The 12,325-nt window shown below is 43.8% G+C and overlaps 1 long non-coding RNA gene across 1 annotated transcript in view; it reads left to right on the plus strand.

Moving 5' to 3' along the window:
* Positions 1-12,325, plus strand: part of LOC119807624 — an 89,111-nt gene that overhangs the window by 10,279 nt on the left and 66,507 nt on the right. The window contains exon 2 of the long non-coding RNA XR_005284321.1: positions 3,927-4,075. This is a non-coding gene — a long non-coding RNA (uncharacterized LOC119807624). The remainder of the gene's footprint in view (positions 1-3,926; positions 4,076-12,325) is intronic.

A 12,325-nucleotide genomic window follows, 5' to 3' on the forward strand; every position in this document is an offset into this window, starting at 1 on the left:
GCACGGTAGACATTTTTGTAGATATTGATAGGTGTTGCTCTGGTGAAGACAGAGTTCTCAACGGGAGTCACAGTTACATTGAATGCAATGGTTGATGTTGTCAGGGCCGTGACGACTCAGCCTCTTTAAGCTTAGTGGGATTTATGGCAGATAAACTGGTTCTTTACGAAGCCAACTGTGACGTGGGAAGAAGCAGGGTCTCCAGGGTCCCACAGATTCTGCCAGTCACTTCGAATTCTGATGAGAACAGGTGGGTTGTTTTATACAGTCTGGTCATGTTCCGTTCTCTGCCTGGACACGGGTACTGTCATTGCCAACCACCAGGTCAGTGAGAGGTCATTCTCCTAATGAACAGGATACTGTTTCCTTCGTCCTTGTAAGGTCAAAAAAATCTTCCTTCGTGATTCTGGTCCTGAAGCTTACATTCCGTGGACTATTCTGCAGTCAGAAAAACTGGCTCCAAGCTAAGTCTGAATGGTTTTTGTAAGGTACACTTTGAATTAAAAAGTAAAGCACATTTGCTATTCTTCCAGAGGACCTGAGTTCCATTCCCAGCACCCACATGGTGCTCACAACTCTCTTAATGCCAACCCCAGAAGATCTGATGCCATCCTCGGGCCTCTACAAGCATCAGACATACATGTAGTGCACAGACACACGTGCAGGCAAAACAGTTGCACACATACCAAATAAAAATATAAAATTAATGTACATATATTTTTGTGAAATATGTATATACATATACAATATATGTAATATGTATATATAAACTATACAAGTATGTGGTGGTGAAATAACTAGGATATATGGTACATATGCTTAGTTTTAGCAGAATGTACCAATTTTATAATATTTCCCAACTAACCCTGAAGATGGTCTCTGTAATTTATTTTCTTAAAAGGGTATGAGTGTCAGATGCGTGCCAACCACAGGTCTTTGTTTTCTTTATCTTTTAAATTACATATTTTTTCTTACAACAGCTTGTAACCATATTTATCTGGTGGTCAATGAAATAGAGTGATTTTACCATGTTTTTGAGTACGTATTATTTTTTGTAATATCTACTCAAATCTTTTTTTTTATTTGGGAATGTCCGTCTTGATTTGTAGGCTTCAGTATCTGAACTTTTGATCACCAATGGGTGGCACTGTATGAGAAGGTCGCTGACTCTTTAGGAAGTTCAGCCATCCTGGCGGGGGGGGGGCAGGCTTTGAGGGTTTATATCTTCGTACCCTTCCAGTTTGCTCCTCTCTTTCTGTGTGCTTGGTAGAGATGTGACCTTTGACCTTCCTGCTCTTCCACCATGGCTCCCATGGCATCATTGGCTCTCGGCCACCAAAAGTCAAATGAGACCTTCCTTCTTTACATTGCCTTTAGTTGTGGTGTTTTTTCATAGCTACCAAAAGTAAATAATAACAATGTTATAAATGCTTACAGGATATTAATGTTAATCACCTTATTAGCCATTTTGTCTGTTAGGGTTAGCTACTTTTTATGTCTGTCTCTTTAAGGTATGCCTATCCCAATGTTGTTAAACACTTTTCATAACATTGTTCTTATCCATTTTTACTTTAAGCTTTTCACATCTAACTATATTTTTGATTTGATTCATATATATATTTATAGGTAGGGATCAAGATTCGCTCTCCGTTCCATGTACATCCAATGGACTTACCAGTATTTATTTTCAAAAATAACTCTTTTCTTATAGGAAGACTTTGATACAGGGAATTAAAACCTAACAAGTTAAAGCACTTGCCACATAAATATAGGACTGGAGTTCAGATCCCTAGGACTCACGTAGGACACCTAATGCTTATAATTCCTGTGTTCAAGAAAGCAAACGCATGAGATCCCTACAGCAAGCTGGCTACCTAAACTAGCCTATCAGTGAGCAACTGATTAAAATGAAAGAGCCTGCCTCAAATAATGAGCTCGAGAGTCATTGAGAAAGACCCTTAATATCAACCATGAAGCCTCAACACACAGATGCACACACCCCTGTGCACATACCTATGTGAACATGTATATATGCACATGCAATATCACACTCACAGATAATCAACTAAATGTTTTTTTTTTTTTTTTTTGGTTTTTCGAGACAGGGTTTCTCTGCAGCTTTTTTTTTTTTTTTGTTTTGAGCCTGTCCTGGAACTAGCTCTTGTAGACCAGGCTGGCCTCGAACTCACAGAGATCCGCCTGCCTCTGCCTCCCGAGTGCTGGGATTAAAGGTGTGCGCCACCACCGCCCGGCTCAACTAAATGTTTTTATTACAACATTATTTATTGAGCATGGAGGATGCATGTAACTACACGTGTGGAGATGCAACTTACAAGGACTCGATTCTCTATTTCCACGACATGGACTCCGGGGATCTAGCTCCCACCATTGGGCTTGGAGACAGGCACATCCACTGATTAAACCATGTCTCCAACCCCCTGAGAGCTAGAGAATCCAAGGCCAGTGAGCTGCTTTAGTTTCCTTTCCTGGTTGGGATAAAATACCATGAGATAAACTTCAGGGAGCAGGGGTTGGTTTGGAGTTCCAGACGGTAGTGGCTACCATGGTTGGGAATAAGGCAACAACAGTCAGGGAGACACTGCACCAGAAGCTGGAATGGCTGATACAATTGCACCCACACTCATTAGCCAGAGGGCAAGCAAGTGGGGTGGGCTTTCAAGGCTCGTAGCCCTTCCCCAGTGACATCCTTCCTAAACCAAGGCTCCACCTCCAATTGGTTCCCTAACCTCCTCAGACAGCGTCTCCAGCGTGGAAGTGTGGAAATACATGAGCCTGTGAGGATGGGTCTCATTCACACTCTAGCAGAGGCCATTGCCAAGGTCTCACTGTGTTGCCCCGAAGTGGGAGGTAGGTGTGAGCTTTATGGAAAGGGCTAAAGGTCCCCTCCCCCACTCCACTCACATTCTTTCCCCTGTGGATCCACCCACACCTGAGATTTGTGGTTTCAGTGGGCAGTGTTCCCCATAATCTTGTTCATTTGAACACTTGGCCCTCAGATGGCGCTGCTGTCTGGGACAGTTTAGGAGGTGTGGCTCTCCTCGGAGGCTGTGGCTGGAGGTGGACTTTGTCATCACCCGTTGTGATCTATGCTTAGGGCTTATGATATAAGATGTGAGCCCTCAGACTGTCATTCCAACCACCATGCCTTTCACCTCCTTCAATCCGTCCCCACCATCGTGGGCTCGAACCCTCTGGAACCGTGAACCAAATTAAACTCTTTTTCCGTAGATTGCCTTGATTGTGGTGCTTTGTCACAGCAACCAAAAAAAGTGCTAATACACTGTTGCCCTACAACATTAATCTGGGGTTCGAGTTTCTTAGCCCTAATGTGTGAACGCTATATAGGTGCTATAAAATAATCTCAGCAGATTTTTACCCATGCTCTCATCTTGGCACGGCTGTCAATCTAGAGCCTCATCAAGAAGCCTTGGTAGGGTGCGTGAGTGGCGGATGGCAGACGGAAGTGACTATGGTGTAAACTCACAAAGCACAGCATGTTCTAAGTCAAAGAGTAGCCTCGGAGACCCAAGGACATCTCTGAACAGGACCTGGGAGGATGTCGGCACTAGTCTCATGAGAACAGAGCAGGCGCCAGCCTGAGTTTTATTGTGTTGCTGCAGCAAACACCATAACCAAAAGCACCTCAAAGAAGAAAGGGTTTGTTTGGCTTACACTTTGAGATCGCAGTCCATCCCTAAGAAGAACTCCATCAGAAACTTGAAGCAAACATCATGGAGGAATGTAGGAATATGCCTGCTTGCTCACTGGCTCGTACGTAGCTCAGAACCAGTTGTCCAGGGATTGTGCCTCCCACAGTAGGCTGGGCCCTCCTACACTGAAGAACAGTAAAGACAGTGCCCCACAGACATGACCACGGCTCAGTCTGGTCTATGTTCTCTTCTCAGATGCCTCTAGGCGGTGGCAGTGAAAGCTACCTGGGACAGCATGGAAGCCCATGACGGAGCAGCAGGTGCTGGGGATGTCTGCGGTACCTGGAAACCGTAAATGCAAGCTTTGTTTCCTTCTAGCTTGAATTTCTTGAGGAAAACCACAGGTACCTTCAAGGAAACAGATGGAAGCTGTGATGTGTTTTGTGTAACCAAAGTAATAAGATAGGCAGTGTTTGTGTGGCTTCCTCTGAGCTCTGATCTTTCTCAGGTGCAGCTCCAGGCAAGTTACTTCCTCAGAGCTCTGATCTTTCTCAGGTGCGGCCCCAGAAAACAGTGTTTCCTTTCCTTGAACTTTCTAGGGTTTTCCAGATGGCTCTGCCTCTGAGGTAGACTGTCACGGCGTCTGGGTTGGTTTTCTTGTCTTTCTGACTCTCATTCCAGAGTCCTTGGATAATAGGGCGTGTGATGGCAGAGAGAAGAATGAACTCAGGGAGTGGGCTGGCCACTTTTAGCTTATTTCAAAGAGTTCACGTGGATAGTGAGTGTCGGATCATGAGGAGGCTGGCAAAAGGGCCCGCTCCTCATGACGTCTGGTTAATATTAGGAATTAGTGCCTCAAACACTGCAGGTGTGGATAGACCCCTTTCAGTCCCTGGAAGCGGGGCTGCAACTGCCTTTGACAGCCTCCAAGCTGCAGAGTGCTCATGCCCAGGGCAGACAATGATGCGGGGGAGTTGCTGGTTTTAGGGTAGAAAATTACAATGCATATATAGTAAACAGCACCTGGAAGTGTACTAATGATTTTTACAATTAACAGCAGCGGTCTGATTATTCATGCGTGCTTTCTATGAAAGAGAAGAAAGGAAGCAGATGTTGCAAACAGTCACGTGGCTTGGAGTTTACTGGGAGGGGGCCCCGTGGTGGTGAGAGAAGGATATATGGGCTGGAGCAGAAGGAAGTGTGGGTGAGGTGGAGCTAGCTTCCTGTGGTTTTCGTTTGGGCTGTCATATGCAAATCACCTCATCCAGACCTCACGTGAGACCTTCTGATACTCTTGACGTCTTCGTCACTCATTTCTGCACTCTGTGTATTTAAAGCCATATGTATTTTTTTTTTTTTGTAGTGGCAGAGCAATAGATGCATTAAGTCCTTGACAGAAACTTATGATTGGGCATTTTTGTTCCGTTTCATACAGAATGTTGTGTGGCTCTGGTGAACATACAGGATTCTGGCTCAGTGCCTGTAAAAGTCACCAGGTGGGCTTCTGGTTAATTCTGGAGACTCTTGCACATCCACCATGAAGCCATCTATATTATAGTTTGAAGCTTGTTGGTGAAAACCCTTCAAATCCCAGCCTTTCAAATCCCGTGCTCAGCTCCAAGTAAATTCTGTTATTGTCTACTAGTGAAAATATTTATTCATATACTGAAAGGATATGGCATTGTCAGACAGTACACACGTGAATCATAAATATATATATTTTCCTATTTTAACCAGCTCTTTGTCCATCTAAAAAGGTTTTTTTATGTGACAGAAGTTATAGGGAAAATGTTATTTCATAGTTTGCTATTGTTTTAAAATTTACAATTGTGGGGTTGCTATTTGATTCCCAGCACCTATATCAGGCAGCTTACACCCACCTGTAGTTGCAGCTCCAGGGAATCTGGCGCCCTCTTCTGGCTTCCTCAGCACCTGCACTCAACTGCACATTTCCACACCCAGATACACATGCATAATTTGTTTTATCATGTAAACTGTGATATTTTACATTTATAATAATTTCTGATAGGAAAGCTTTGTTCTATTTTAGGTAGCATTGGTAAGTGAATTCAAGTAGACTTTTGCCTGCAGTCAGTCCTATTTTCCTTTTTGTAAGATTTGAAATAATGGAAACCCCTGGTCACTGGATGATCCCCTGGAAGGCCTAATTTCTTGGCACTTTGTTGGACAGGACAGAGGCCTTGGGAACTGATACATGATCTTATTAATTTTGGTCTTGATGAGTTATAATGTATGGGTTTGTAGGGGAGGTTACAGATACGCAAAAGTACATGCATACATGCAAATTTACTTTGCACCACAAAACGGCTCGAAATATGCATTTCTATAATTATCCTCAATATTTTCCCCATTTTAAAGTGTACTGAGTGGTTGTACTGGCTGGCTTTGTGTGTCAACTTGACACAAGTTGGAATCATCAGAGGAAGGAACCTCATTTGAGGAAATGTGTCCACAAGATCCAGCTGTAAGGCATCTTCTCATTGGTCAATGGGGGAGGGCCCAACCCATGGTGGGTGGTGCCATCCCTGGGCTGCTGGTCCTGGGTTTTATAAGGTGAACTGAGCAAGCCATAGGAAGCAAGTCGGTAAGCAGCTCCCCTCCCTGGCTTTTGCATCAGCTCCTGCCTCCGGGTTCCTGCCCTGTTTGAGTTCCTGTCCTGACTTCTTTCCAGGATGGCCAGCAATATTGAAGTGTAAGACAAACAAACCATTTCCTCCCCAGCTTTCTTTATGTGTTTTGTCTCAGCAGTAGAAACCCTAACTAAGACAGACTGGTATCAGCATAGTGGAGCATTGCTGTAGCAGACCTGACCATGATTTCTGGAGGATTGTGGAAAGACTTTGTAACTTTGGGCTGGAAGATCCATTGAGTGTTGAGACCTCAGTGGGATGTTCTGTGGGAGCTTGGAAGACAAGAACACTGAGAGAAGTGCAGAGGATGGAGGCCTAGCTTGCGAAGTTTCAGACGGAAGTTTAAAGACTCTCTCAGGACCCTTTCTTGTTTTGCATTGTGATCCTGTGGTTCTGGTTAGCTGGGGCTGAGAAATCAATTGTGATTAACAAGATACCAGAACTTGAAAGCCACATTTTTGCTTTGTTAAGATACTCCATGATAGTCTGCTGGAGCTCAGAAATTAACAGCGATTAAGAAGAGACCAGCTTCCCTGGTGAAATCTTCTGGGAAGTATTTCCTGAGAGCACAGAGAAACTGTGTTCCAGAGGAGGTCATGGTGGTAACTTGTGCTGGCAGCCAGACGTGGCAATGGGTAAACATCACTCAGGTGGTACTGCTTTGGAATGAAGGTGTGATTAAGAACAGCTGAGCCTTGGCACTATGAGAGGCCAGGGAAGGATATTGGTGAAGGTGCAGCCTTAGTGGCAGTTGAAGGCCCAGGACTGATGGAGTCAGGCAAAGATGTTGCCGCTTGACTCCATGGAAGGGCCTATGAGAGGCTGCTGGTGAGAGCGCAGCCCAGTTGCAGAAGGAGGCCCCACACTTTGGAATTATCAGTACCATCGATAGCCACCAAGAACAGTAGTAGCAGTGAAGTGGAGCCAGCTGGAGCTCCAAAGACAGGCTGTGTGTGCTGCAGAGGGCAGAGCCAGAGAAGTGACCCAAGGCCTTTGGAGGGGAGCCCAGAAAATCGTGAGTAGATCCCAGATATTGGATTCACCCCGATTCTTCTCTCCAAGTATTTTCCTAGATCCCACAGTTGAGAGACTTGAATTTTAAAAGACTGGAATTTTAAAGAAGAGATTGGCTATTTTAAAAGAACTAAAATTTTAATGTGTTTGAATTTGTAAAGACTCTTAAGACTTTTCCATCATTTAAGATCTTGGGGATGAATGAGAAAGGAAGGGTTGTGGCTTCATAGTGATGTGTTTGTGTGTCAAGTTGGCAAAGGGTCAGGTGTACTGACTGGTTTTGTCTGCCAACTCGACACAAGTTAGTCATCAGAGAAAGGAGCCTCAGCTGAGGAAATGCCTCAGTGAGAGCCAGCTATAAGACATTTTCTCATTGGGTGATCAATGAGGGAGGGTCCAGCCCACTGTGGGTGGTGCTTATCCTGGGCTGGTTGTCCTGGGTTCTATAAGAAAGCAGGCTGAGCAAACCAGAAGGGGAAGCAGGCCAGTAAGCAGCACCCCCCCAAATAAACCCTTTCCTCCCCAACTTGCTTTTCGGTCATGGTGTTTCATTACAACAATAGAAATCCTAAGACAATGGTGAGCTATCTCTTTCTCATGATATGTATATATATGTGTATATACATATATACGTGTATATGTATGTCTATACATGTATATATATATATATATATATATATATATATATATGTACATATCAAGTGGCCCTTCACATTTCTCTGCTAAGCTGTGATTGGAGTGTCAACATTTCATTTAAAATTACATTACATAGTAAGAAATAGGGCCATTTATAGTCCAACTACTACAGAGAGTACCAGTATAAAGGGCAGGTAGCATGGGGATTGGTGGCTAGTACTGCATTTACTTTTAATCTCTTTAAAGTTGTGAGACTTGAGACCAATGTTGACTTAAATGATGGATTTTGATCCCCTCAGAAGAACAGTATGTTGGAGATTGTGTTGATAAAGAGATAAAACAATAGCCTTTGTAACTTTAGAAAAGTGTGTTTAACATATTTTGATATGTTGGCTCAGATAAACACGTTGTAGCTTCCATTCCTGACATGTAGAGGGTGGATGGAACTAAGTTCTTGAGAATTTCTCGCTATTACATTTTAGAATGTCTATTTTGGTCATGATGTTTTATCACAGCAATAGAAAGCAAAATAAGGCCTTGCCTTCCACCCAAGATTGTCTGTCCTCTGATGTCTACATACATTGCTTACAAGAACCTCTGGACACGCATGCACGCACACGCATACACACATGCACACACCCATGCACGCACGCGCGCGCGCACACACACACACACACACACACACACACACACACACACACACACTGGAGGGGATAAAATAGAAATGCAGATTTTTCATGTTTGCAGGACTCATTCTGTCCATGAGGACTAAGAGAGGAGACAAACACCGAGATAATCACGTGCATGAGTCAATTAGAAACCCCTTCAGCACATACATCAGCCATGTTCAAAAAAAGTAGCTAGACTCTGAACAATGATGACCGTATCTACCAGAGACCAACTGCTAATAAACAGTGGACTGGAAAAGTGGGCAATATGAAGATACCAGCACCTGGTAAAAATTATTCTCTGTCCCAGTCTGTGAATTTCTTTCTATTAGTGTGGCTTTCTGGAGGAAGACCAATGTGTGTGTGTGTGTGTGTGTGTGTGTGTGTATGTTCAGTACCAATTGAATACACACAATCACACACAAAAGGGGATAAAGGGTGGGGAGGGGCAGGGGGAGAAGCAATGGGGGATAGAGAAAGAAAGTGCTTGCATAAAAGTTCTCTGTGAGGATGAGTTACTTTTGAGCTCTTTGAGTTTACCTTCTGATCGCTAAGGGAAAATGAGCTATGAACCTAATTGAGAATCCTTGTATGGTCAGGTCATAAAGTTCATTTCAAAGAATGGATTATCAAGTCAAGGAGTATAGGAAGATAGATTATCAGGTCATGGGGTTCTGAAGGATGCATGATTGGGTCATGGGATTCTGAAGGACGCATCGTCGGATCATGTTGTTCTAGAGGATGCATGATTGGGTCATGGGGTTCTGAAGGATGCATGATTGGGTCATGGGGTTCTGAAGGATGCATCATCAGGTCATGTTGTTCTGAAGGATGCATGATTGGGTCATGGGGTTTTGAAGGATGCATCGTCGGGTCATGGGGTTCTGAAGGATGTATCATCGGGTCATGTTCTGAAGGATGCATGATTGGGTCATGTTGTTCTGAAGGATGCATGATTGGGTCATGTTGTTCTGAAGGATGCATGATTGGGTCATGGGGTTCTGAAGGATGCCTCGTTGGGTCATGTTCTGAAGGATGCATGTTCATGTCATGGAGTTCTAAAGAATGTGTATTAAGGTCATGGGGTTCTGAACAAACCCCCCAACCCTCTTTCTTTTTCTAATTTGGAGCTTACTTTTGCTGTGGTTATGAAATGGCATCCAAGGCTCTGCTTTGAGGAAAGAGGAAGGAAGGCCTGGTAGGATGCCAGAAGGCTGGCTCTTACTATGGAGAGTCTTCACACCTCTTGATTAAATGCTAGTTAGATTGCTTCTAAATTCTGGTTAACTATTACAGTTCTGAAAAGGCAGATGCTGATTTTTTTAAAGGAGGTATTTCATTTCCTTTTTGCAAAAAGGAATTTTCAAATGTCATAACTTTGTCATTTTCCATATTGGCAGTCCTGGGAGAAGTTAAAACTCACAACAAACTGGTTCTGTTCAAGCCCATCTATGAGTTCAACGTCATGAGAAATCAATTCTCAGTCATAGGTTTGGGAAATTGGGAAGTTGGTCCACAGCATCTCAGTACTAAACAAATTCTTGAGATAAAGCGTAGAGATGGTGGGATAGTGCCGTCGGCTAAGGCCAGTTTCTCCACAACTATAATGAAAACAGAATTTTAAGACAGTAGCTGATGAAGAGACCCAGGAACATCTCAGGAACATACAAAAGTTGTGCAGTCGGGGTGAAGCCTGAGTAAGAAGAAAGGGTTGGTGTGTAGTAACCAGCAGTCTTGTCGCTGGTGGATGGATACATTGGGCTGCCTTCTGTGATTCTGGGAGCATGATAATTCCTGCCATCGGCACAGCTATATCTGTGTTTATGGCTAAGGTATAGCTAGCAGAACTTAGTGATGTCTGTCATTCCCGAGACTTCACATCTTTCAGGCCCCCATCTCTCCCATCCTTGAGCACTTTTGTCTCAGGTTTTTAGATGCCATGGCTACAGGTGGAGATGAACCACACGACATAGGAACTGTCACATGAAGGTGAATAAAATGTTCTACCAGGAAGACCTGGTAGTGTGGTAGCCTCTAGCTGATGGTCATTGCCCCAATTCTTAAAGACGCACCAGAACAGTGGCTATGTTCAGGCAGTTGATATGAATAGGCAGTCTATTTGGAAAACAGCTGTTGGTCTATGTAGAAATATTAGGTCTGACAAAGATGGTGAACTTTTTTGTGGTCAGGAATTAAATACAGTTTGACAGCCCTCTTTTCTAATAGTATGATATTTCCTTAGACATAGTGATGATAGTAATCTAGTGGAACGGGTAGGTGGTGAGGAGAATCATGAACCTGACAGCCTCATCTCACATAACCTAGATTTTTTTTTTAAAGTTTCTGAATGAAAATGTGACTCAGCTTGTGGAGATGTTCAAAAATAAAAGGACTAAAAGTCCCATTTGTACAAACAAAGTACAATTTCTTTATTTTCTGATTTTTTTATTACCAGTGATAAAACAAACCAACCAACCTCTAGAATCAGAATCTATGTAGAGTTCTGAGCTCACATGGTCCTTCTGACCTGTGAGGGATGCTTGTGGCTTATGGATGTTCCAAGGTACTGTCATCACTAATAGCTCATCCTCCTACAGAATTAGAGAAAGCTGTGATGGTCTGCCCAGTGACGAGGCTGCCTTTGAGCTGGGTTAGCTTTGGTTCAATTTGTTGGCCTGTTTTGTATTTAATGATTTAATTAGTGTGGGGACTTAAGCCATCCATCTTCTTTCCTAAGCTAACTTTGCCTTTGTACATGTCTGTCTGTCTGTCTCTGATTTTGAACAACCATGCCCCTGAAGATGGGATGGCACACTGGGTCTAAACAGCCTCACGCAGGCAGGAACAATATGATGCTAGATGAAACTGGAGTGGCCCAATCTCTCCTCTTGGTGACCCAAGTTATTCAGAGGAAATAAAGAAAAGATTTTTAATTAACTAAATAGTTTGGAGAGCCGCATGTCTACTGCCTGCCAGGAGCTATCATAACTAAACTATTTTGGGGTTTCTTGCAAACAAACAGCACTGATTAAAAGTGACCAACACAGCATAACTGCCATTGTTTTGTTCACAACCAGGAATGTTTTCTCAGAGAAACCACAGAGGCTGTTCAACTCCACAGTTGCTAGCTGCCTCTCTCTAACCCCGAGGTCCTGTCTCAGGCTGCAGTTTGAGGCTGGGTAGCTCAGCCCCAGGTGCTTCTGTGAGACCTGTCAGTGGGCAAGCATCTCCTGAGCCTGGGAGAGGCTGAGCGAGGCTGAGCAAGGCTGAGCGAGGAATGGCAATAGGAACTGTTGTAAAAGGAGCAGCGGGTCCCTTCCAGCCACCCCGCTCCCGGCTGCCTGGCTAGCTTATTCCAGGGCTGGCAGGCTGCTTGTTGTCCCGGCCACCTGGCTAGCTTATGCCCGAAATAATCACATGGAGATCTGTATTAATTTAATTACTGCCTGGCCTATTATTTCTAGCCTCTTATTGGCTAACTCTCACATCTTGATTAATCCATTTCTAATAATCTGTATGTCACCACATGACTATGACTTACAGGGAGAGATTCAGCATGTCTGACCCGGCCGCTGGCTTCATGGTGGCTCTCCCTGACTCTGCTTTCTTCCTCCAAGAATTCTGTTCTGTCTACTCCACCCACATAATTTTCTGCCCTATCAAAAGGCCAAGGCAGTCTCTTTAT

The sequence above is a fragment of the Arvicola amphibius genome, chromosome 2, assembly GCF_903992535.2.
Source record: "Arvicola amphibius chromosome 2, mArvAmp1.2, whole genome shotgun sequence".
In the NCBI taxonomy this organism is placed as follows: Eukaryota; Metazoa; Chordata; class Mammalia; order Rodentia; family Cricetidae; genus Arvicola; species Arvicola amphibius.